Below are 24,329 nucleotides of genomic sequence, written 5' to 3'. Positions count from 1 at the left end.
GTGTGAGGAGCGGTCGTGTAGGTTATACGTCCTTGCTAAGAGCCCTTGTCCAAATAGTCTGTGAAGGCTATGCGGGGGTTCTTTGTCTTTTGCCTTTGTGTGTGATGTTTTAATTCGGGCTTTCTAACTTTTAAAATGAAATAGTCGAATGAAAGAGGTTTCTGAGCCATAAAAATGAAAGTTTCTTCGTCTTGGCAATGGCATTAGTGGCGGCGGTGTTGGCGTCGTGGTGATGGCATTGTTGGTGTTGGCGTTCGCGGCGTTGGGAGTGTCCGTGACATTGGTGGATGTGCTGACGTTGACGGCTGCGGCGCGAATCAGCTTCTCGTTCTCGTGACGCAGCCGTTGATTCTCCTTCTCTACGAGCCGGCTCTCCTCATGCAGCATCTGTCGATGCAGCACCATCGCCCTCTCCTGAAGCAGCATCTCTCGACGCAACGCCTCATTGTCCTTACGCGTCGCCGCCTCCCTCACCCTCAGGGTGGCGTTGTCGTCTTCCACCGTGCTTGTTCTTTGTCGCAGCTTCACGTTGTCCTCGCACAGCATGGCGCTGTAACGCTCGGCGTCGGATAGGTTACAGCTCCAATGACGCCACAGGAATATCTGGATCACAGCCATCATCACTATCGCAATGCCCATCAGCCGTGACACAACGCATGGCAGCGGGTCTATGTAGGGCTTTGTGCACAATGGAGTCGGGGTCGGGTAGTTGGCACTGTCTCCTTTATAATCGACCAATCCGGTAATGTGAATCAAGGTCAATATGACGAACGCCTTGACTCCATGCAGGAGCAACATCTTGCCACAGAAGCCAAGTTCGAGTGTGAGCATCGCATGTGAGCGTCACGTGTATTTAGCCTGTGACGAATGTGACGTCATCGCCGGATGTGACGCGGTTAGAATCCGACACCGGCCGGGCACGTCAGCTGACCACCCCAACCCCCCAAAATCATGGGGTCTGTGATGTCACAGACCGAGGCGCGCCCTACTTATTTATTTATTTTAACTCGCGCGGTTTTCGTGCAGCGCCCCTAGCGGTAGCGGGGAGGATAACGGTGGGGGGTGGGGGGACAGTAGGGGGGTCGGGAGCGATGCCACGGTGTACGCGTTGCTGTTGGCCATCTTACACAGGGAAAAGTTTCTCGCTTTTGCCAATCCCTGTGTCCCCTCACGGCGTCGGGGGGACGGAGAGGTGAAGGTGGGGGTCGCGTGTTGATAACGTCATCGCCGGCTTTCCCGTTCACAACAACGGGCGACGCTTCCCTTACGTAAGACGGCCGCTGGTGACAGTCGTTTGCGAGTTTAAAGTTGCAGGGCAGTTTTTTTTCTCGTCGCATTCCAGCGCCTTTCTCTTCTCTCTGAGGCAGCAAGACACGCGGCCTTCCACTGCCAATATCCACCAATGACAACCACCTCACGTGTCTCGTTGTTGTTGCAGTATTAATTACGTAAGGGATCGACAGCCTTGGCTTCTTCACCACCATCAACCGAGAGTGGTCTCTGGGAGTCGAGTTTCTTCTGGTAGAGGGCACAGCTCCAGAGAAAACAACTGGGAATATGCACAACTTGTGCGGGTTTCACGACGCATTGATATTTACGCGACCCAAAATAAGACCTTTATTTTTATTTAAACTTTCGTGACTGCAGTGATTCATATTCTTGGTTCTTTTGGTAAAGTCACGTTCAAGGGAAACAATAAAACAATAAAATATAAAACAATAAAATTCTCACGACGTTTCGACTGCAACACAAGTAGTCATCATCAGGTGTGAAAACCAACGGCAAGAATTTTTTTTTCAAATGTTGCCGTTTGTGTTGCAGTCGAAACGTGAGAATTTTATTTTATATTTTTTATTACTTTATTGTTTCCCTTCAACGTGACTTTACCGAAAGAGCTAAGAATATGAATTACTGCAGTCACCAAAGCTTTAACTCAAAATTATTTAAATTAACAATTTCTCCTACACAACCAAGCCAGCATCAGGACTCAAGGTAACGAAAACAAAACGAATTTCTTTTTATGTTACTTTATTTAAAGTTGTATTTACCATACAGTACATTTTTTAGAGTGTTACATGCAAATATACAATAATTATTTATAAGCTTAACAGTGCTTCCCTTTTTTTGTTTAACCATAACATTTTATGACACCGACAGTTATGTGCATTTAAATACAGTACATTATTGCTTCCTGACTGACAAACCATTCGACTTACGAAGGGTCCTCAGGAACAGAACCCATTAGTAAGTCAGCCACGTGCGTGTGTGTCCATGTGTGTGTGAGGAGTGGTCGTGTACGTCATACGTCCTTGCTAACAGCCATTATCCAAACAGTCTGTTAAGGCTATACAGAGGTCCTTTGTCTTTTGCCTTTATGTGGGTGATGTTTTTATTCGGGCTCTTAGACGTGTCAAATTGAAGCGTTTACGAAAGAAGTTTCTGAGACATCGAAATTTAAGCTTCTTGGTCTTGTTGGTGACGTTGGCGGTGGGGGTGTCAGTGGCGGCGATGGAGGCGGTAGCGTCATCAGCGTCGGCGTTCGAGGCGGTGGGAGCGTCTGAGGCATTGGTGGACGATGTGGTGTTGGCCGTGGCAGCAAAGGAGGTCTCCTCGTTAGTCGTGATAGCGGCGGTGGTGGCGTCATCGGCGTCGGCGTTCGCGGCGGTGGGAGCGTCGGCGGCATTGGCGGAGACGGTGACGTTGGCCGTGGCGGCGTGGGCGGCTGCGGCACGAATCAGCTTCTCGTTCTCGTGACGCAGCCGTTGATTCTCCTTCTTTACGAGCCAGTTCTTTTCACGCAGCATCTGTGGATTCAGCACCATTGCGTTCTCCCGAAGCAGTATCTCTAGACGCAACGCCTCATTGTCTTTACGCATCTCCGCCTCCCTGAACCTGAGGAATGCGTTGTCGTCTTCCACCGTGCTTCTTCTTTGACGCAGCTTCACGTTTTCCTCGCACAGCATGGCGCTGTAAGGCTCGGTGTTGGATAGGTTACAGCTCCAACGTCGCCACAGGAATATCTGGATCACAGCCATCATCACTATCGCAACGGCCATGAGCTGCTGTGACACAACGCATGGCAAGGGGTCTGTGTTGGGCTTTGTGACCAATGGAGTCGGGTAGTTGACACTGCCTCCTCCTTTGTATTTAACCAATCTGGAAAAGTGAATCAAGAGCAACGCGACAAACGGTATGACTACATGCAGGAGCAGCATCTTGCCACGAAGTGTTGCCAACGCGAAGCCAGGTCAGGTGTGAGTCACGTGTTTATTAAGCCTGTGACGATTGCGACGTCATCGCCGGATGTGACGCGCTGACCCCGCCCCCAAATTGGATTAGTGACGTCACATACCGTGCCCCGCTCTATTTATTTTGCCTCACGCGGCGTCTCGTCTCGCGCAGCGCCCCTGCGGGGAGGATAACGGGGATGGGGGGGGGAAACGGGGGGAGGTGAAGGGGGGGGCGTGTTGATGACGTAATCGCCGGATTTCCTGTTCACCACAACGGGCGACGCTTCCCTCACGTAAGATGGCCGCTGGTGACAATCGTTTGAAGTTGCAGGGCAGTTTTTTTCTCGTCGCATTCCAGCGCCTTTCTCTTCTCTCTGAGGCAGCAAGACACGCGGCCTTCCACTGCCAATAACCACCAATGACAACCAACTCACGTGTCTCCTTGTTGTTGTTGCAGTATTAATTACGTAAGGGACCGACAGCCTTGGCTTCTTCACCACCATCAACCGAGAGTGGTCTCTGGGAGTCGAGTTTCTTCTGGTAGAGGGCACAGCTCCAGATTAATTCGAGTGTAAAATAAAAGTTGCCTACAACGAACTGGCTAAGTGCGTGAGGGAGGATGCACGACTTGAGAAAACGACTGGGAATATGCACAACTTGTGCGGGTTTCACGACGCATTGATATTTACGTGACCCAAAACAAAACCTTTATTATGGATAATATGGGTCGCGAAAGCCTACGTGTTAAACTCATTGAACATAGTTTATTGAATAAAAGTGACCATTGAAACGAGATTTAGAAAGCTCGTTCATCCATTAAATCGCTGCGTCTCCGCGTTTGTGTGTCTGTGTTCGTGCCTCAAGGTGCACATGGCCTGGCACAAGCGTCGTGTTGACGTCACCGCCACTTAGTGGCGAATGGCGGTTGTTCTTGTGTTTGTGCAGCTGCTAGAGGCGGCTCGTGACATGTCCACGAGGTGGGGCTGTCGTGAGTGACGCCTGTAACGGCGGCGTTCTCACGAAGAAAACCTCGTCATGTTATCGGCACCCCCGTGAAAGTACTTCTTGAACTGTCCTATCTCGCAACGGTGGGCATTTATAAACAATACGACACAAAATAACAAAACACTCAAATGCTGTCCCCATTACCCTCTCAAGTCCACACTACTACAACAACAACAACAACCCTTTGACACTGCCAAAAACCGTGACCTGCTGCTCTATTAAATATTTTCGCAGTGCCACCGAGCGCTGTGACATCGTCTCACTGCAGCCACGTGCGTCTTATGCACCGCCCTGAATGGGTGTCAAACGCAGTGGCTGAAATCAGAAGCGAATGGCAACGACTGAAGTGGGAAACCTCTCACTCGGACGCCTTCACAGCCGCCCCGAGACCTCCCCGAGGCACAAATCACACTGTGGCTATGCAGCGGTTTCAAATGCGAATTTAAAATGTTACCTGCATTAAGCAATTCACGTTGAAACAATCATATTTTTAAACACAAGACGATTTATATTCTTAGCTCTTTCGGTAAAGTCATGTTGAAGGGAAACAATAAAATATATAAAACAATATTTATTTTATTGTTTCCCTTCAACGTTACTTTACCGAAAGAGCTAAGAATATGAATTACTGCAGTCACGAAAGCTTTAAATCAAAATAAATAGATTCATATAAAAGTATTTTTTTTTTATTTGAGAAATAATTTCATCTTCTCCAGCTAGTTGGGGCAGCGCCCCAACGCGCCTAGGGAGGACGAACCGCGCCTGGCAGCTCCGTGTCCGTGTGTCTCTGTCGATATGTCTCACTTCGTGTATCTGTACCTCCTGACCAAAGCAAGTGCACGGGTGGCTGAACCTACAGGGTTGCCACGAAGAGTTGTGGCATTGCCATCACTCTGCCCACCAAAAGAAAGCACCTGCCTGGCTAATTTATAGTGGCTGCTGTTGTTGTATGCGGGCAGTCCCCTCATTCCAGGGCCTTGGAATGAGGTGCAGCAGACAAACATGAATGGTGTTTGGAAAAAGCTTTGCTCTCAATATGTGAATTATTTCAGGGGGGTTGAGGAAACAATGTCCACAGTCATTGACAAAAATCGTTGGATTGGGAAAGCAAATTAAGCAGGAGATTGAGGCCGATAAAGTTAATTCACAAGATAGGACCAATGAGGATCTCATGTAACTGGAGGCAGAAGAGTTTACAGATTAAGCTGACGTCACTGAGAAAAAGATTTCCGGTATTTTGAAGCTGGCTTGACTATTTTTGAGGTTCAAAATCCTAACTCATGTAGATTCTACATTTTATCTACATAATGACACCTTGCCGATATTAACTATGTTAACCTATTTGTATTTTTTATTTTAAATTATATCTTAAAGCTATTTTATATTCGATATTTATTCAATTTTATATACTTCAGCCCCTTGGTGTTAGTTAGACTTTTAACCCTTATTATTACAGTTAGACTTGTTTAAAACTAATTTAAGATTTTAGATTCCTATATGTTGAATGTATGCACCATCCTGCCAAAGTAAATTCCGTGTCGGTGTGAACTTTCATGGCGAATAAAACCCTTTCTGATTCTGATTCATATTCTTAGCTCTTTCGGTAAAGTCACGTTGAAGGGAAACAATAAAACAATAAAAAATATATAAAACAATAAAAATTCTCACGACGTTTCGACCATAACGCAAACGGTCATCATCAGGTGTGAAAACCAATGGCAAGAAACATTTGAAAGAAGTGGCGGTTTGCATTTATTTATTTTCAAACGGTGTTTGTATTTATTTAAAAAAACGTTAGCGCCACGGATAGCGATTTGACAGTTTGTTTAGAAGGACGAGTCCATCTATGTTCTGAAAAGAGGAGGGGGGAGACGAAAAATTAATGCATGCTGTCTGAAAGCCACCGTAAGCGTGAACTATTGATTAAATAAATGAATAAATGCACCGTTTAAAAATAAATAAATGCAACACGCCAAATGTTTCTTGCCGTTGGTTTTTCACACCTGATGATGACCGTTTGCGTTATGGTCGAAACGTCGTGAGAATTTTTATTGTTTTATATATATTTTATTGTTTTCCTTCAACGTGACTTTACCGAAAGAGCTAATAATATGAATTACTGCAGTCACGAAAGCTTTAACTTATATAGATTCACCAATGTCTCTAGAGTTGGCAGTGATGGGTTGAGTTTCCACTGTATTTAAAGATATATGAACAAAATAATATGGCCTCTGTCCAAGTTTCCCTTGATAGGTTTTTCATGAATGTTGAAAGAGAGCCAGAGCCAACCCGACCAATCTCTCCAGAAAGATTTCAAGAAAAGTTTCCTGAAAGGTGCCCTTCACCACACTCGCTTGCGTCACTATCTTTTAATTAACCATTAAATTCGCCTACACAACCAAGCCAGCATCAGGACTCAAGGTAACGAAAACAAAACGGATTTATTTCTTTATATGTTACTTTATTTTAAGTTGCATTTACTATGCAGGAATTATTTTTAGAGTGTTACATGCAAATGTACAATAATTATTTAGAAGCTTAACAATTCGTCCCTTTTTCAACGGTTTTAATTAACTTGATTCCTCTGTTTGTCGTGGTCAAATCTTGTAATCAAAATTTGGTCCACTTCCCGTTGTCCAATCAATTCCACATTTTGCACACGTACTCAGATCCGGTGACAATGCATGCCAGTATAAAAATTGGCATCAATTAATTCGCTACTTTAAGGCAATTTACATTTTGTATGGACGCCTTATTATTTATATATAATTGTGTAGGCAAAAAACGCCGCGGTCCCTAAACTGTGGAATCGGCTCACACATAGTTCATAGTTCCATTTATTTGGTATAGCCCTGTGAGCCATTCGGCTCTTGAATCAGGTGCAACCGCAACAAAAAACAAAAACATGAACAAGAAAACATCTTAAAGTGACTATGTGACTGTGGAAACAGAAAATCCAGGAAAAAAACATCAGAATATTCCTGAAATAGCACCGTACACCAACGCTGTGTGCAAAAATCCCAGTGGGATGCAAGTCAAATAACAACCACAGGACAACTATGATTTAGGCCATCAGTCTTAACTCCATACTACAATAAACGAAAACATGGCCAAAACCAATAAAACGTTTTCGAAATCACCAAAATAAAAGCCATAAATGCAACGTAACAGTGATCACAAAAAGCAGGTGCCACGTGTCTCAGGCGACATTGATGCACTTGTCGACCGTGAGTTAAACGAAATTGTTAATAATAAAACCGATGTTTTAAAAAACACTATTTTTCAACGAATTTATTTGTTTAACCATAACACATTTTATAACACTGACGGGTATGTGCATTTAAATACAGTTCATTATTGCATCCCGACTTACGAACCACTCGACTTACAAAGGGTCCTCAGGATCGGAAACCTTTAGGAAGCCAGGCACTTGCGTGAGTATGCATCCATTTGTGTGTGCATGTGTGTGTGTGATGAGCGGTCGTATAGGTCATACGTCCTTACTAACAGCCCTTCTCCAAACAGTATGTTACCGCTATACAGGGGTTCTTTGTCTTTGGCCTTTATGTGTGACGTTTTATTTGGGCTTCTTTAACTTATAAAATTAAATCGTTTTATGAAAGGGGTTTCTGAGTCATCGAAATGTAAGTTTTTTCGTCTCGGTGGTGGCAATAGTGGCGGCGGTGTTGGCGTCGTGTAAATGGTGGCGGTGGTGGTGGCGGTCACGTCGTTATCGTCGGTGACATTGGTGGAGGTGCTGACGTTGACGGCTGCGGCGCGAATCAGCTTCTCGTTCTCGTGACGCAGCCGTTGATTCTCCTTCTCTACGAGCCGGCTCTCCTCATGCAGCATCTGTGGATGCAGCACCATCGCCCTCTCCTGAAGCAGCATCTCTCGACGCAACGCCTCATTGTCCTTACGCGTCGCCGCCTCCCTCACCCTCAGGGTGGCGTTGTCGTCTTCCACCGTGCTTGTTCTTTGACGCAGCTTCACGTTGTCCTCGCACAGCATGGCGCTGTAACGCTCGGCGTCGGATAGGTTACAGCTCCAATGACGCCACAGGAATATCTGGATCACAGCCATCATCACTATCGCAATGCCCATCAGCCGTGACACAACGCATGGCAGCGGGTCTATGTAGGGCTTTGTGCACAATGGAGTCGGGGTCGGGTAGTTGGCACTGTCTCCTTTATAATCGACCAATCCGGTAATGTGAATCAAGGTCAACATGACAAACGCCTTGACCCCATGCAGCAGCAACATCTTGACCACGCGTGTTGCCAGCGAGGAGCCAGTTGGAGTGTGAGCGTCACGTGCGAGCGTCACGTGTATTTAGCCTGTGACGATCTGTGACGTCTCGCCGGATGTGACGCGCTTAGAAATTCGATACCTGCCAGTGACGTCAACTGACACCGCCCCCAATAATTATGTTTGTTACGTCACAGACCGAGGTTGCGCCCTAATTAATTATAAAACATTTTTATCACGCGGCGTCTCGCGCAGCGCCTATAGCGGTAGCGGGGAGGATAATGGCGGGGGGGGGGGGGGGGGAGACGGGGAGAAGGGGGCGGGGTCCGTAGCGCTGCCGCGGTGTACGCGTTCCTGTCGGCCATCTTACACAGGGAAGAGTTTCCCGCTTTGGCCCAATCCCCGTTTCCCGTTTCTTCGTGGGGAGGGGGGAGGTGAAGTGGTGACGTGTTGATGACGCCCATCGCCGGCTTTGCCATTCACAGCAGCGGGCGACGCTTCCCTCATGTAAGATGGCCGCCGGCGGCGAGTCGCAGGTTTACGGTGGCGGCGTTCAGGGCGCACATGGGGCGCGCGCTCCCTTCACTCGGAGGCAGCGAGAGAGGCGGCCTTCGATAAGCTCCGATAAACAACACCCAGCTAAAGCAGCGTGTCTCCTTGCTGCTGCTGTTCGTTACGTAAGGGAACCGGCCGGCTTGGCTTCACCACCACCACCACCTTCAGTCGCGCGCTTCTCCTGCGAGGTTTCAAAGCTCCTGGGGGGCCTCTTTGCGGGCTCGCTCGCTCGCGCCATCGTCCATGGCCGTGTCGCGGGGAGACGTCGTCTACCAGAAGGGGCAGGTGATGGACAAGTCGCGCCCGCTCCTCCTCCTCTCCCATACCCCCTCCTCTTTGTGCTCCACGCGTCCACTGCTGGACGAGGGCCTCTGCACACTCCGTGGGGTTTATTAACTTGACCATACTTCACTTCGCCTGCTCAGTGCGGGTTGGTGAGAGTGGGGGGGTGGCGTCAGTAGAGTCGTGGCTGTCGGATGCACTTCTTCTGTATGCTGTGCACCGCGAAGCAGAATGAACACGTTGTTATTGACGTTATGCTATTGACATGTTGTTGACGTTATGCTATTGACGTTATGTTATTGACGTTATGCTATTGACGTTATGTTGCTGACGTTATGTTATTGACGTTATGTTATTGACGTTATGTTGTTGTGTTATTGACGTTATGTTCTTCTTTGGTTCTTTCGGTAAAGTCACGTAGAATGAGAATAAAATAATAAATTGATAAAATAAAATAACACAATAATATTCTCACGACGTTTCGGCCACAACACAAGCGGCCTTCATCAGGTGAAGGGACGAGACTGGAGGACAGCGCTGGAGTGAAAAAAGCCACGCTCAGATCACGACCTTTAAGCTGTGTGAGAAGAAACAAAGCGCCTTGACAAAGGAATTAGCATAGAATTTAGCATTGCAATGGCCGAGTGATTAGCTTGTGACTGGTCACAGAAATGGCAATGTTAAAGTTAAAGCATACACATCCGCAGAGGCACCCCTTGACAAAGGAATTAGCATAGAATTTAGCATTGAAATAGCTAAGTTAATGCATACACATCCGCAGAGGCACCCCTTGACAAAGGAATTAGCATAGAATTTAGCATTGAAATAGCTAAGTTAAAGCATACACATCCGCAGAGGCACCCCTTGACAAAGGAATTAGCATAGAATTTAGCATTGAAATAGCTGAGTGATTAGCTTGTAACTGGTCACAGAAATAGCTTTGTTAAAGTCAGAGCATACACATTCACCGAGGCACCTAGTATAAATCAAACAGGAGAATTTAGCATTGAAATAACTAGGCGAATTTAGCATTGAAATAACTGAGTGATTAGCTAGTGACTGGTCACAGAAATGGCTATGTTGAAGTCAAGGCCTACACATCTGAGCTATTCACAGTAACTGGGTATACAATACAATGTATAATGAATACTACATAGTGAACCGATAAAAAACTAAAATATAAATTACCTTAATGTTATCAATAAACTCTATATTCTCCAATCAACTAAGGTACCAACAATAAGTCGTTATATATCACAATGCTATATGGTGAAAAAATTGGTGGATTTTTACCTTCAACTTTAGCAACACGGATAGCTACGGGCCCCGTTCAGACGGACGAGTTCATCCAAGGTCGGAACAGAGGAGGGGGAGAGAGACAGCTGCGAGGCGCTATTATACTCCATTTTGTAAACCATACCATTAACCGTGGTGTGAGAGGTATTAAGAGTCAATGCTGGCGAAAGAGCTGCAGTCTGAAGGTCATCGTAAAATACAATTAATTAAGAACGGAAATGGTTTAAAACATCTTTCCAATGGTTACTAAGCCAAAATCCATCTTCTCGGTTGAAATTGTCTCTGTGCTTGTATATGTGAATGGCCTCATGAACGAATCTCTCATGGTAGCCGGTTGGTTTGCAAAGAACCTCCATCTTGGAGAAGTCAATGTCATGTGAGCCCACTGAATTATAACAGTGATCTGCCACGGCAGAGGAGTTCGTCCTACCGTGTTTCAAGTCTGCTTTATGTTCACGGATGCGGTCTGAGATATGTCGTTTGGTTTCTCCAATGTAGCTACTACCACAGAGGCACTTTAGTTTGTAAACGCCCGGGTAACTGTATGTCTGGAACAGCATCTTTTACAGATGGAACTAGATCATGGATTTTATGTATTGTGTTGAATCGGACCTGGATCTTGTGTTTATTCAGGATTTTGGAGATCTTTTTAGTGACCCCTGCAATGTAGGGTAAGGTGATGGTTTTGAGTGGCTCCACAAGAGAATCCTTCTTCATGACTGGAATGATGACTTTGCGGATTGTGTAGTCGGAGTAACCATTAGCCCTGAGAGCCTGGTGTACGTGCTTGAGTTCACTGGTAATGTGTTCCTGTTCGGAAGTGCATTGGACTCTATGGTATACAGTCTTGATGAGGGAGTTCTTCTGGGATGGATGGTGGTGGGAATCCGGTTTCAAGTAAGCATCTGTATGGGTGGCTTTCCTGTAGACAGATTGGCTCATTGAACCATCATGTCTCCTTTTAATTAAGAAATCCAAAAAGGGTAGTTTGCCATCTTTTTCGACCTCCATGGTAAATCTGATGGCTGGGTGTATGGAATTGATGTGGTCGCGGAATTGGTCTAGAGCAGGCTGGCCATGTGGCCAGATAACAAAGGTGTCATCCACGTACCTCTTCCATAAGGTCGGGCGTAGAGTGGCAGTCTGGATGGCGTCAGTTTCAAATTTTTCCATGAATACGTTGGCTACAACCGGAGATAGGGGGGAGCCCATTGGGGTGCCCTCAGTTTGTTTGTAGAAAGTTCCATTCCAGGTGAAGTATGTGTTGGTTAAGCAATGTCTCACCAGGGGGGGTACATCAGTGTGCAGTCCTTGATGAACCAGGTCTTCAATGATAGCGATGGTGTCAGGTACCGGGACTTTGGTGAACAAGGACACCACATCAAAACTGGCAAGCAGGTCGTCTGGGGACAGGGAAATGCCTTTGATTGTCGATACCAGGTGAGTAGAATTTAGTACCGCAGACGTGGTTTTTCCAGTGAAAGGTCGCAGTATATCAGCAAGAAAACGTGCCAGTTTATAGGTGGGGGAGTTGATAGTAGAGACGATGGGACAAAGGGGTGTATCTTCTTTGTGTATCTTTGGAAGGCCATATAATCTTGGTGGTCTGGCAGCAGAGGGTTTCAACGAGAACTGTTTGGTCTCATCAATTAATGCTGTTGAATCAGAGATGATTTTGTTCGTTTTGGTAACCAGGCTGTTGGTGGGATCTCTTTTTATTTTTGTATAGCTGCCATCGTTGAGTAGTTCTTGAATTTTGTTGTCATATTGTTTTGTCCATGATAGTGGCATTGCCCTTGTCAGCTGAGAGGACGACAATATCATCCCTCTTTTTTAATTGAGATAATTCAAAACGTTCGTCTTGAGGGGTGCAGCGATTTCAGATCTTGCTACGTCTGCAGTGATGGGACTCAAGCCCTTGAGTGCAACGTCAACATGGGCAATGATATCATTAACCGGTAAGTGTCTCGGTGTGACAGCAAAGTTTAGACCTTTAGCTAAAACGGATTTCAGACCATCAGAAATGGAACTGTTACTGCGATTAATTACGACTTTGTTGACGTCTATCTTTTCGGTGTGTGGGTCCAATGTTTTGCTGGAGAGGTGATTGAATTTGGAAATCAAATTGTCCCTACATTTGGTCGACATAGTGGCAGCCGAAGAGGTAGTCATATTGTCTACATGTTCCCAATCCGATGTAGACATTGTTGCTGTCAATGTTAAGTGTGATTTCTAGAGTGTCTTGTCTAACTGATCGAGTTAGGTGCGTGTGAGTCTGATTTTTTTCCGAGATAAGAGCGAAGCTAGTTCTAGCTAGAATTCGTTTTGCATTGAGAGAAGTTGCAACAGCAGAGGTTAGTGTAAATGCGGTTGGTATTACCTTAGAGTCGCGGCATCTCTTCAGAAAGGTGAGAGACTCGATTAGTTGAGCCTTCTTATCCCGGAGTCTGTTGAATGATCTTAAGGATGTGTGAAATCCCTCCCCGTAGAGGCAGTTAAATTTCGATTTAAAGCTTTCGTGACTGCAAGGATTCTCTTGTGGAGCCACTCAAAACCATCACCTTACCCTACATTGCAGGAGTCACTAAAAAAATCTCCGAGAAGATGGATTCTGGCTTAGTAACCATTGGAAAGATGTTTTAAACCATTTCCGTTCTTAATTAATTGTATTTCACGATGACCTTCAGACCGCAGCTCTTTTGCCAGCATTGACTCTTAATACCTCTCACACCACGGTTAATGGTATGGTTTACAACATGGAGTATAATAGCGCCTCGCAGCTGTCTCTCTCCCCCTCCTCTGTTCCGACCTTGGATGAACTCGTCCGTCTGAATGGGGCCCGTAGCTATCCGTGTTGCTAAAGTTGAGGGTAAGAATCCACCCATTTTTTCGCCATATAGCATTGTGATATATAACGACTTATTGTTGGTAGCTTAGCTGATTGGAGAATATAGAGTTTATTGATAACATTAAGGTAATTTATATTTTAGTTTTTTATCGGTTCACTATGTAGTATTCATTATACATTGTATTGTATACCCAGTTACTGTGAATAGCTCAGATGTGTAGGCCTTGACTTCAACATAGCCATTTCTGTGACCAGTCACTAGCTAATCACTCAGTTATTTCAATGCTAAATTTGCCTAGTTATTTAAATGCTAAATTCTCCTGTTTGATTTGTACTAGGTGCCTCGGTGAATGTGTATGCTCTGACTTTAACATAGCTATTTCTGTGACCAGTTACAAGCTAATCACTCAGCTATTTCAATGCTAAATTCTATGCGAATTCCTTTGTCAAGGTGTGCCTCTGTGGATGTGTATGCTTTAACTTAGCTATTTCAATGCTAAATTATATGCTAATTCCTTTGTCAAGGGGTGCCTCTGCGGATGTGTATGCTTTAACTTTAACATAGCCATTTCTGTGACCAGTCACAAGCGAATCACTCGGCCATTTCAATGCTAAATTATATGCTAATTCCTTTGTCAAGGCGCTTTGTTTCTTCTGACACAGCTTAAAGGTCGTGATCTGAGCGTGCCTTTTTTCACTCCAGCGCTGTCCTCCAGTCTCGTCCCTTCACCTGATGAAGGCCGCTTGTGTTGTGGCCGAAACGTCGTGAGAATATTATTGTGTTATTTTATTTTATCAATTTATTATTTTATTCTCATTCTACGTGACTTTACCGAAAGAACCAAAGAAGATGAATCCTTGCAGTCACGAAAGCTTTAAATCGAAATTTGATGTTATGTTGTTGACGTTATGTTATTGACGTTATGTTGTGTTATTGACGTTATGTTGTTGACGTTATGTTGTTGTGTAATTGACGTTATGTTGTTGACGTTATGTTCGCACGGTACGCGTGTGCAGCGCTGTCTGCGCGTGCACGGTTGGGCTTACGTGCATTGTACAGTGACACTACAGTGCGGTGTGAATGAAGTCAACAGTGCACTACTTTGTGGCGAATCAACAGCGGTGGTCATATGCGAGTCGCCGCTCGCCGCCCTCGAAATGAGGAATTTCTACCACTGGCTCGGTATATCATTTCCTCTTGCTATCAGTTTCGACGGTGTACTTGCATTCAATTAACCTGCAAATTGCGTGTTTGTCAGCACTGTACGGAACTCGAGCCTTCACTCGCCCGCATTCACAGACCCGCTCTGGTACCAGCGTGGTGAAGTATGGTCAAAACAAGCGCCGCAATGCGCCGCGCCCTGGTACTGCAGTGGACGGACGTCACTTCTCTCGCACAGCGCTCCGGGTGTCGGGGAACGCCGTGGGTCTCGCCGCGTGCTGAGCGTGCCGCGTGCTGAGCGTGCGGCGTGTGCCGCGTGCTGAGCGTGCCACGTGCTGAGCGTGCCGCGTGCTGAGCGTGCCGCGTGCTGAGCGTGGCACGTGCCGAGTGTTGAGCGTAGCACGTGCTGAGCGTGCCGCGTGCGGTCGATGTCGACTCAAAAGGGTCGTGGTGGTGATGGTGGTGGTGGTTGTGTGCCCTGTGTAGAGTGACGATTCTGACATTTGGGACGACACAGCGCTCATCAAGGCATATGACAAAGCCGTCACGTCCTTCAAGGTGAGTGTCTCAGACTCTGGCTGCGAGATCAACCGGTCCTGGGCCTCCCCTAGGTCGACTCAGCCACAAATGAGGACCAGGCGCGGTGTGTAAACATCGCCACTGGGGAGACAAAGGCGGCTGGGCGTGGTGCTGACCACCCACCCCCTCGTGTGCTCTTCCGGCCTTTATAGGTGCTTACTAACAGCACTTGCCCCAACAGTCTATTAAGGCTATACGGGGGAGGGTCTTTGTCTTTGTATCGCTTGTCTGTGTGTACTTGTGCACTTCGTATCTCTGTGTGCGTGTACATGGTTATATTTACACCTTGAGACACAACACACCTGTTGCAAGGGATACCCGGGAAAGCCCGACAATATAACACACTTCATGTGTCACGTGCACCACCAGTGGTTACAAAACTAATTTCTTTACGGCTACATTTTTGTTCTCCTTCCCCCACACCTCCGATTAGCATGATTGGCTACGTACGATGCGAAAGAAATTCAAAATGCGCACACCTTCGAGTACTGTGTTATCATTCGATGGTAAGCGCCTTGCTCAAGTTGATTTGACTGTTTTTGTCTAAACGAACTTCCTCACCAGGCGGCGGAGAACGTGCACAGTGATGCGTGCGCAGGTTGGAAACATGTCGGCTACAAATATGAATGGGGAAAATGGGCACACAGTGGTTTGACAGCATTGTTGCTAACTCAATAAGGCTGCATTATGCCTAGACTAGTTATAATAAATGGCACTCGACATTGTGCCATAGCAAAGTGACGTAGGATTTCTAAGAGCGCGCTTTTTTGAGTCGATGAGCCATTTTAAATGTCATGTGAATGCGTACATTCATATGCAGCGGGAATTGCTTCTAAATCCTCAAAATTATCCCAGAAAGTCACTCAAATTTGGTCGCTTGGTAAACCCCCAAAAATGCCTCTAAATCGAGCAACAAAATTGCTGAGTTGGCAACACTCTACGAGCCGTTCCAAAGTAGTACGTGTATGTACAGAAGCAGGTCTAGACACCCGGTCCTACACGTCTTAGAGCAGGGGTGGGTTACCTACGGCCCGTGACTTCGTCAGTGTATATGGCCGTGGCCACATGAAACCCAACCAACCTCAACTAACCGACCGTGTTCTTTCAGACAGCGCTCAAAAATGGCACCGCCACTTGCGAGAGCCCCACGACCTACGTGGAGACAAAGTCCGTGAACAAGCGGGCGAAGACACGGAGACGGCACAAGAGGAGCAGCGTGTCGCCCTCCGACAAGGTAAATATCCTCAAGCAGAAGATTACTGGTGCTCTGGATGTGGCTGTCACATTTATTTGCAAATGTGATTTATAACTTTGACCATTACCTGCATGATGTTAATAGTTGTCCGCTTTGTCGTGTCTGCTGTCCAACCTATATTGGCCTTTCCCCAATGTTCTTTACAGGCCACCGCTTCTGGTGTTTGGCATTGTTGTGCTGCAGGGAAATCTCAGGGAGAAGGTCCATGAGGTTTGCTTCTCCTGACAAGCAAATTATTTCATGAGACCTCCTTTGCCAGTATGAAATTATGATAATAGGGTTTTCCCCTTTCTGTTTTATTGCCAGAAAGGGGAAAGCCATATTATCATAAGCAAATTCTTCTTTTGCGTAGAAACCCCCCATGATTTCGTGAGAGAGTTGCTTCTGCCGAAATCCACTCAGTCTGTTTAGGCTCAACCGTGTGAGCCATTTGGAGTTGTAGCCAGATGCGAGCTCAGTGTTAATATGCCATTTTATTGAGAGACTGCTACTGTGTGGTGTTATCTCGGTGTGGCCTGGGACTGTTTTGTTGTTTTTTGCTGCCTTGCCCAAGCTTGATAAATCGGATTCCCGTAATTAATAAATTCCTTTGTTTATATTTAGTGATTTGCTAACCATTTTCTTTATTTTTTACTCCTATCATTTCATTTGTATTGTTTACTGTTGTACCTTGCTGACCTCCCCATTCTGGACCATGAAAATGAGCTTCATAGCTCATCGAATTCCTCCAGTCTAAATAAAGATTCTCATGTATGTATGTTGAACTACTTTTGCACCATATTCTTGGTTCTTTCGGTAAAGTCACGTAGAAGGGAAATAATAAAATAATAAAAATAAAACACTAAAATTCTCACGACGTTTCGCACCGTACATAGCCAACCGCGCTAGTCAGAGGTGCGGGGGAAGTACAAGAATCTGAACACAAAAAGCACTTCTAAAGAAATTAGTTTTCAGTCTAGATGTAAAAGTGCGTAGCTCCAGTGGCTTCCTAATATCGGAAAGGAAGAGCGTTCCAGATGGCCGCAGAAGCGCATCTGAAAGTGCACAGTGAAAAATCGAGCCAAAAGTTTGATGGTTAGCCAAACGGTCCCTTTGTGTGTTCCCCGCTGCGACGACACTGAGAACAAGGAACACAAATCGTACGTAAGCATACACAGTCCTGCGGATGGCAATTTTCCTCAGCTAAATGCCGATGTCGAGATCTTCCCACCACGGGAGCTCTTCAGGAGAGAGTTAATGTAGTTTTGCTTTTCTTCCGTTGGTGGAGCGCAGACTACAGCGGTTTACTTTGTGGAGACTCGAGGCAGCCAGGCGTGGTGCTGGCCGCATTGCCGCCTTCTTGCACCATGCCGTCCTTCGTAGGTGTGCCAACAGCGCTTGCTCCAGTGGCACGCGTCGGCTAGACGGGGTGAATCGTTGCCCGTCTCTGTGCCAACCTCTCGCGTGCCAGTGGAGGCCGGGCGACCTGTGCCAGGCTGCCTGGTCCGAGGACGGCGTGGTCTACGACGCCACGATCAAGTCGGTGGACGCCAGCGCCGCACGTGAGTCATGGTCTTCACGGGCTACGGCAACGAGGATGAGCTGAAGCTCGCCGATCTTTTGCCACCAGCGGCGGAGTCTGCCGCCGGCGCCGGCGGGGAAACCGACGCGGCCGCGAGCTGCGACGCCGACGCGGCGTCCCGGGCCGGCAAGGTGATCCGGGGCGGCGGGGTTGTGATGGTTTTGGATTAATCGATTCGTTCAGAGTTGAGCTGCCTTTACTGCTCAAAACATGCAATGGGGCAAATGTTCATTTGCTCTGAGCCAGTGGTGCAAAAACCCGACCCCCCCCCCCCTCCCCATTTTCAAGACCAGTCCTGGGACCACATTGACCATCTTGCACAAACCAAAATGGTGATGTATGGTCAAACAACTCCCCCCCTCCATGACCCAATACGGCATGGTGAGACCTTCATCTGTCAAGAGGGTTTCATGAAGGGCTGTAAATTATAGCATAAATCATTCATTGCGGTGGAAAGGAAGTTTTTGATACATTTGTGAAGAAAAGCAGCCTAACCCCTAAACGTTGGCAGCTACATGGCTCTCGCCAGGACGTGGACCCAGCCCGATGTTTTTTTCAGCCGTGTTACCGAGGGTGGAGGTGAGGAGGTGCCCTTCTGTTGCAGCGTAACAATACGAGTAGGTTGATCGGCAAGACGAAGATTTTTTTCTGCGTGGGGAATTAAAGCTGTGGAGCGTCGTTGAACCAAATGCATTGCATTTCCGTGATCTGGTTCCGTCTGTAAAAGATGTGATTCCGGACATACAATACCCTGGTGTCTACAAACTAAGTTGCCTCTGTGGTCGTAGTTACATTGGAGAAACCAAACGCCATGTCTCGGACCGCATTCGTGAACACAAAGCAGACCTTAAACACGGTAGGACCAACACCTCGGCCGTGGCAGATCATTGTTATAATTCAGTAGGCTCACATGACATTGACTTTTCCAAGACAGAGGTTCTTTGTAAGCCATCTGGCTACCATGAGAGATTCGTTCATGAGGCTATCCACATATACAAGCACAGAGACAATTTCAACCGAGAAGATGGATTCTATCTTAGCAATCATTGGAAAGATTTGATAAACCATTTCAGGTCTTAATTGATTGTTCACGCTTACAGTGGCTTTCAGACAGCATACATTAAAAAAACAAATTTCGTCTCCCCCCTCTTTTCAGAATATAGATGGACTAGTCCTAAATAAACTGCCAAATCGCTGCGCGTGGCGCTAACGTTTTTTATAAATAAATAAATACACCGTTTAAAAATAAATAAATTTATGCAAACCAACAGACCTGAAGACGACCGTTTGTGTTATGGTCGAAACGTCGTGAGAATTTTTATTGTTATATATATATTTTATTATTTTGTTGTTTCCCTTCAACGTGACTTTACCGAAAGAACTAAGAATATGAATATAAAGAAAACCCGTTTCATGAAGGCAATTTCGATCGATTTTTCAGTCAGATTTCAGACTCGTCTGCCACATGGTTTAGAATTCAAGAAGATCTTTGTCTTTTACGTGTGCCAATGGAAGTACAGTAGTGGTGCGGTTGAGTGCACTATGCCCCGAACCCGGCGACTTGAGTTCGACCAATAACAGTCGCTCATATCTAATCTTTTCCTGTGCCTCCCCTAGGTTGTCTCAGCCTTAAATAGTCACCTGGTGCTGTGTGTAAATATCCACATTTGAGGAAACAAGGGCAGCCAAGCATTGTGCTGGCCAACCATCTCCATCGCGTGCCGTGCCGGCATTAATAGATGCTCTCAAACAGCATTTGCCCCAACAGTCTGTTAAAGGCTATGCGGGGGATCTCTGTCATTGTGGAAGTACATGCTGTGCCAACAATGCAGTGCGTCGTTTCAAGGCCCATATGTAATGTTATGTAAATACAGATATTACCTCTTTAGAACGAACCACTAGCGAACCTGGAATGAAACTTAAACTGGACCTTGAGGAAACATGTGACAGCGTCAATGTGTCGCTGTGTATATCTAATGGTTTATTTGAACAGGCATCCTAAACAAATGCTAAATTAAAACATGACGCACAGGCAGGTATATGTGTACATTATTCATAGAATACAAAAGAAAAACCCATCAATGATTGGATGTTTGGCAGCGAGCACGATCGTTATATATGTAGGGTGGCTAAGCTAACCCGGACGCTGTGTGGAAGTATGCGAATCGACACGAGAATTAACGCCACTGCAGCTATGCTCGTAATAAACGGGCTGTCGTTATGAGCATGGTCCGTTATACGAGGTCAAGCCGTAGTCATTTAAGGAATGCAGAATCGCGCGAAAGCGTCTCTCCGATATGCGTTCCCGTGTGTGCGCCGATGCCGCAGGACAGTGCCCCCTCCGCTGACGACTACGAGATGCCAGGCAGACCCAAGGGTGGGCACGGAGCATGGAAGAAGGGTCACAAGCAGAAGCAGAGCGTCCCACCGTGGGCCTACCCGTCGCCACCCTTGTCCCATCCTCCCCCCTTCCCTGGCTTTCCACCTTACGTTAGCACATTCACCTGGTGGGACACTTGAGCGTTGCCGTGTGTGTCATACGAATGAGCGAGTGTTGTTAGGCGAGGAATTAAAAGCGATTGTTACATGCCGACTAGAGCGGTTAATCGATCGGCAGGTCGCACATCGTGGGGGAAAGCGTGTGAAAGAGTAGGCCAAATACCCCCTAAAGCGGCTCTCAGTGTTACCACGTGATACATTACTCACAATACCCCCACAGTGTTACCACGTGATACATTACTCACAATACCACCACAGTGTTACCACGTGACTAGACTCAAGGTAACGAAAACAAATCGGATTAATTTATTTTCACGTAACTTTATTTTGAGTTGTATTCCCCATACAGTATTTTTTTACAGTGTTACAGGCAAATGTACAATTATTGTTATTTTTATGCCTAACAATGCTTCCCTTTTTTGTTTAACCATAACACATTTTATAACACTTACAGGTATGTGCATTTAAATACAGTAAATTATCGCGTCCCGACTTACGAACCATTCGACTTATGAAGGGTCTTCAGGAACAGAACCCATTAGTAAGTCAGGCACTTGCGTGTGTGTGTGTCCATGTGTGTGTCCATGTGTGTGTGAGCGGTAGTGTAGCTGTTAGCGTGCTTCGCTATGAACCTGGCGACCCGGGTTCAATTCCCTCTCACGGCCAACAATGATGATTATCTGAACCGGTCCCGGGCCTCCCCTAGGTCGACTCAGCCTCAAATGAGTACCTGGTGCGGTGTAAACATCACCACTGGGGAGACAAAGGCAGTCGGGCGTGGTGCTGGCCACCCACCCACTCGTGTACCATTTCGGCCTTCATAGGTGCTCGCTAACAGCACCTGCCCCTACAGTCTGTTTAGGCAAAACGGGGGATCTTTGTCTTTGTGAGGAGCGGTCGTGTAGGTTATACGTCCTTGCTAAAAGCCCTTGTCCAAACAGTCTGTGAAGGCTATGCGGGGGTTCTTTGTCTTTTGCCTTTGTGTGTGATGTTTTAATTCGGGCTTTTTAACTTTTAAAATGAAATAGTTGATTGAAAGAGGTTTCTGAGCCATAAAAATGAAAATTTATTCGTCTTGGCAATGGCATTAGTGGCGGCGGTGTTGGCGTCGTGGTGATGGCGTTGTTGGTGTTGGCGTTCGGTGCGTTGGGAGTGTCCGTGACATTGGTGGAGGTGCTGACGTTGACGGCTGCGGCACGAATCAGCTTCTCGTTCTCGTGACGCAGCCGTTGATTCTCCTTCTCTACGAGCCGGCTCTCATGCAGCATCTGTGGATGCAGCACCATCGCCCTCTCACGTGTATTTATCCTGTGACGAATGTGACGTCATCGGCGGATGTGACGCGGTTAGAATCCGACACCGGCCGGGCAGGTCAGCTGACCCCCCCCCCAAAATATGGGGTCTGTGACGTCACAGACCGAGGTGCGCCCTATTTATTTATTTTGACTCGCGCGGTTTTTTGTGCAGCGCCCCTAGCGGTAGCGGGGAGGATAACGGTGGGGTTTGGGGGGACGGTAGGGGGGGTCGGGACCGCTGCCGCGGTGTACGCGTTGCTGTCGGCCATATTACACAGGGAAAAGTTTCTCGCTTTTGCCAATCTCTGTGTCCCCTCACGGCGTGGGGGGGATGGAGAGGTGAGGGGGGGGGCGCGCGTGTTGATAACGTCATCGCCGGCTATCCCGTTCACAACAACGGGCGACGCTTCCCTCACGTAAGATGGCCGCTGGTGACAATCGTTTGCGAGTTTGAAGTTGCAGGGCAGTTTTTTTTCTCGTCGTATTCCAGCGCCTTTCTCTTCTCTCTGAGGCAGCAAGACACGCGGCCTTCCACTGCCAAAAGCCACCAGTGACAACCAACTCACGTGTCTCCTTGTTGTTGTTGCAGTATTAATTACCTAAGGGACCGGCAGCCTTGGCTTCTTTACCACCATCAACCGAGAGTGGTCTCTGGGAGTCGAGCTTCTTCTGGTAGAGGGCACAGCTCCAGATTAATTCGAGTGTAAAGTAAAAGTTGCCTACAACGAGCTGGCTAAGTGCGTGAGGGAGGATGCACGACTGGACAAAACAACTGGGAATATGCACAACTTGTGCGGGTTTCACGACGCATTGATATTTACGCGACCCAAAACAAAACCTTTATTTTTATTTAAAGCTTTCGTGACTGCAGTGATTCGTATTCTTGGTTCTTTCGGTAAAGTCACGTTGAAGGGAAACAAAATATATATAAAACAATAAAAATTCTCACGACGTTTCGACCATAACAGAAACGGTCATCATCAGGTGTGAAAATGTTCTTGCCGTTGGTTTTCACAGCTGATGATGACTGCTTGTGTTGCAGTCGAAACGTGAGAATTTTTATTATTTTATATATATTTTATTATTTTATTGTTTCCCATCAATGTGACTTTACCGACAGAGCTAAGAATATGAATTACTGCAGTCACCAAAGCTTTAAATAAAAATTATTCTTTTAATTAACAATTAATTTCTCCTACACAACCAAGCCAGCATCAGGACTCAAGGTAACGAAAACAAAACGAATTTATTTTCATGTTACTTTATTTTAAGTTGTATTTACCATACAGTACATTTTTTAGAGTGTTACATGCAAATATACAATAATTCTTATTTATAAGCTTAACAGTGCTTCCCTTTTTTTGTTTAACCATAACACATTTTATGACACCGACGGATATGTGCATTTAAATACAGTACATTATTGCTTCCCGACTGACAAACCATTCAACTTACGAAGGGTCCTCAGGAACAGAACCCATTAGTAAGTCAGGCACGTGCGTGTGTGTCCATGTGTGTGTGAGGAGTGGTCGTGTACGTCATACGTCCTTGCTAACAGCCATTATCCAAACAGTCTGTTAAGGCTATACGGGGGTCCTTTGTCTTTTGCCTTTATGTGGGTGATGTTTTTATTCGGGCTCTTAAACGTGTCAAATTGAAGCGTTTACGAAAGAAGTTTCTGAGACATCGAAATTTAAGCTTCTTGGTCTTGTTGGTGACGTTGGCGGTGGGGGTGTCAGTGGCGGCGATGGAGGCGGTAGCGTCATCAGCGTCGGCGTTCGAGGCGGTGGGAGCATCTGTGGCATTAGTGGACGATGTGGTGTTGGCTGTGGCAGCAAAAGAGGTCTCCTCGTTAGTCGTGATAGCGGCGGTGGTGGCGTCATCGGCGTCGGCGTTCGCGGCGGTGGGAGCGTCGGCAGCTTTGGCGGAGACGTTGGCCGTGGCGGCATGGGCGGCTGCGGCACGAATCAGCTTCTCGTTCTCGTGACGCAGCCATTGATTCTCCTTCTTTACGAGCCAGTTCTGTTCACACAGCATCTGTTGATTCAGCACCATTGCGTTATCCCGAAGCAGTATCTCTAGACGCAACGCCTCATTGTCTTTACGCGTCTCCGCCTCCCTGAACCTAAGGAATGCGTTGTCGTCTTCCACCGTGCGTCTTCTTTGACGCAGCTTCACGTTTTCCTCGCACAGCATGGTGCTGTAACGCTGGGTGTTGGATAGGTTACAGCTCCAACGTCGCCACAGGAATATCTGGATCACAGCCATCATCACTATCGCAACGGCCATGAGCTGCTGTGACACAACGCATGGCAAGGGGTCTATGTTGGGCTTTGTGACCAATGGAGTCGGGTAGTTGACACTGCCTCCTCCTTTGTAGTCAACCAATCTGGAAAAGTGAATCAAGAGCAACGCGACAAACGGTATGACTACATGCAGGAGCAGCATCTTGCCACGACGTTACCAACGCGAAGCCAGGTCAGGTGTGAGACTCGCGTGTGAGCGTCACGTGTG

Source organism: Petromyzon marinus, chromosome 52, assembly GCF_048934315.1.
Source record: "Petromyzon marinus isolate PM22_M1 ecotype Great Lakes invasive population chromosome 52, UKy_Petmar_22M1.pri1.0, whole genome shotgun sequence".
In the NCBI taxonomy this organism is placed as follows: Eukaryota; Metazoa; Chordata; class Hyperoartia; order Petromyzontiformes; family Petromyzontidae; genus Petromyzon; species Petromyzon marinus.
The sequence above is the reverse complement of the archived record's forward strand: the minus strand, read 5'-3'. Positions refer to the sequence as shown.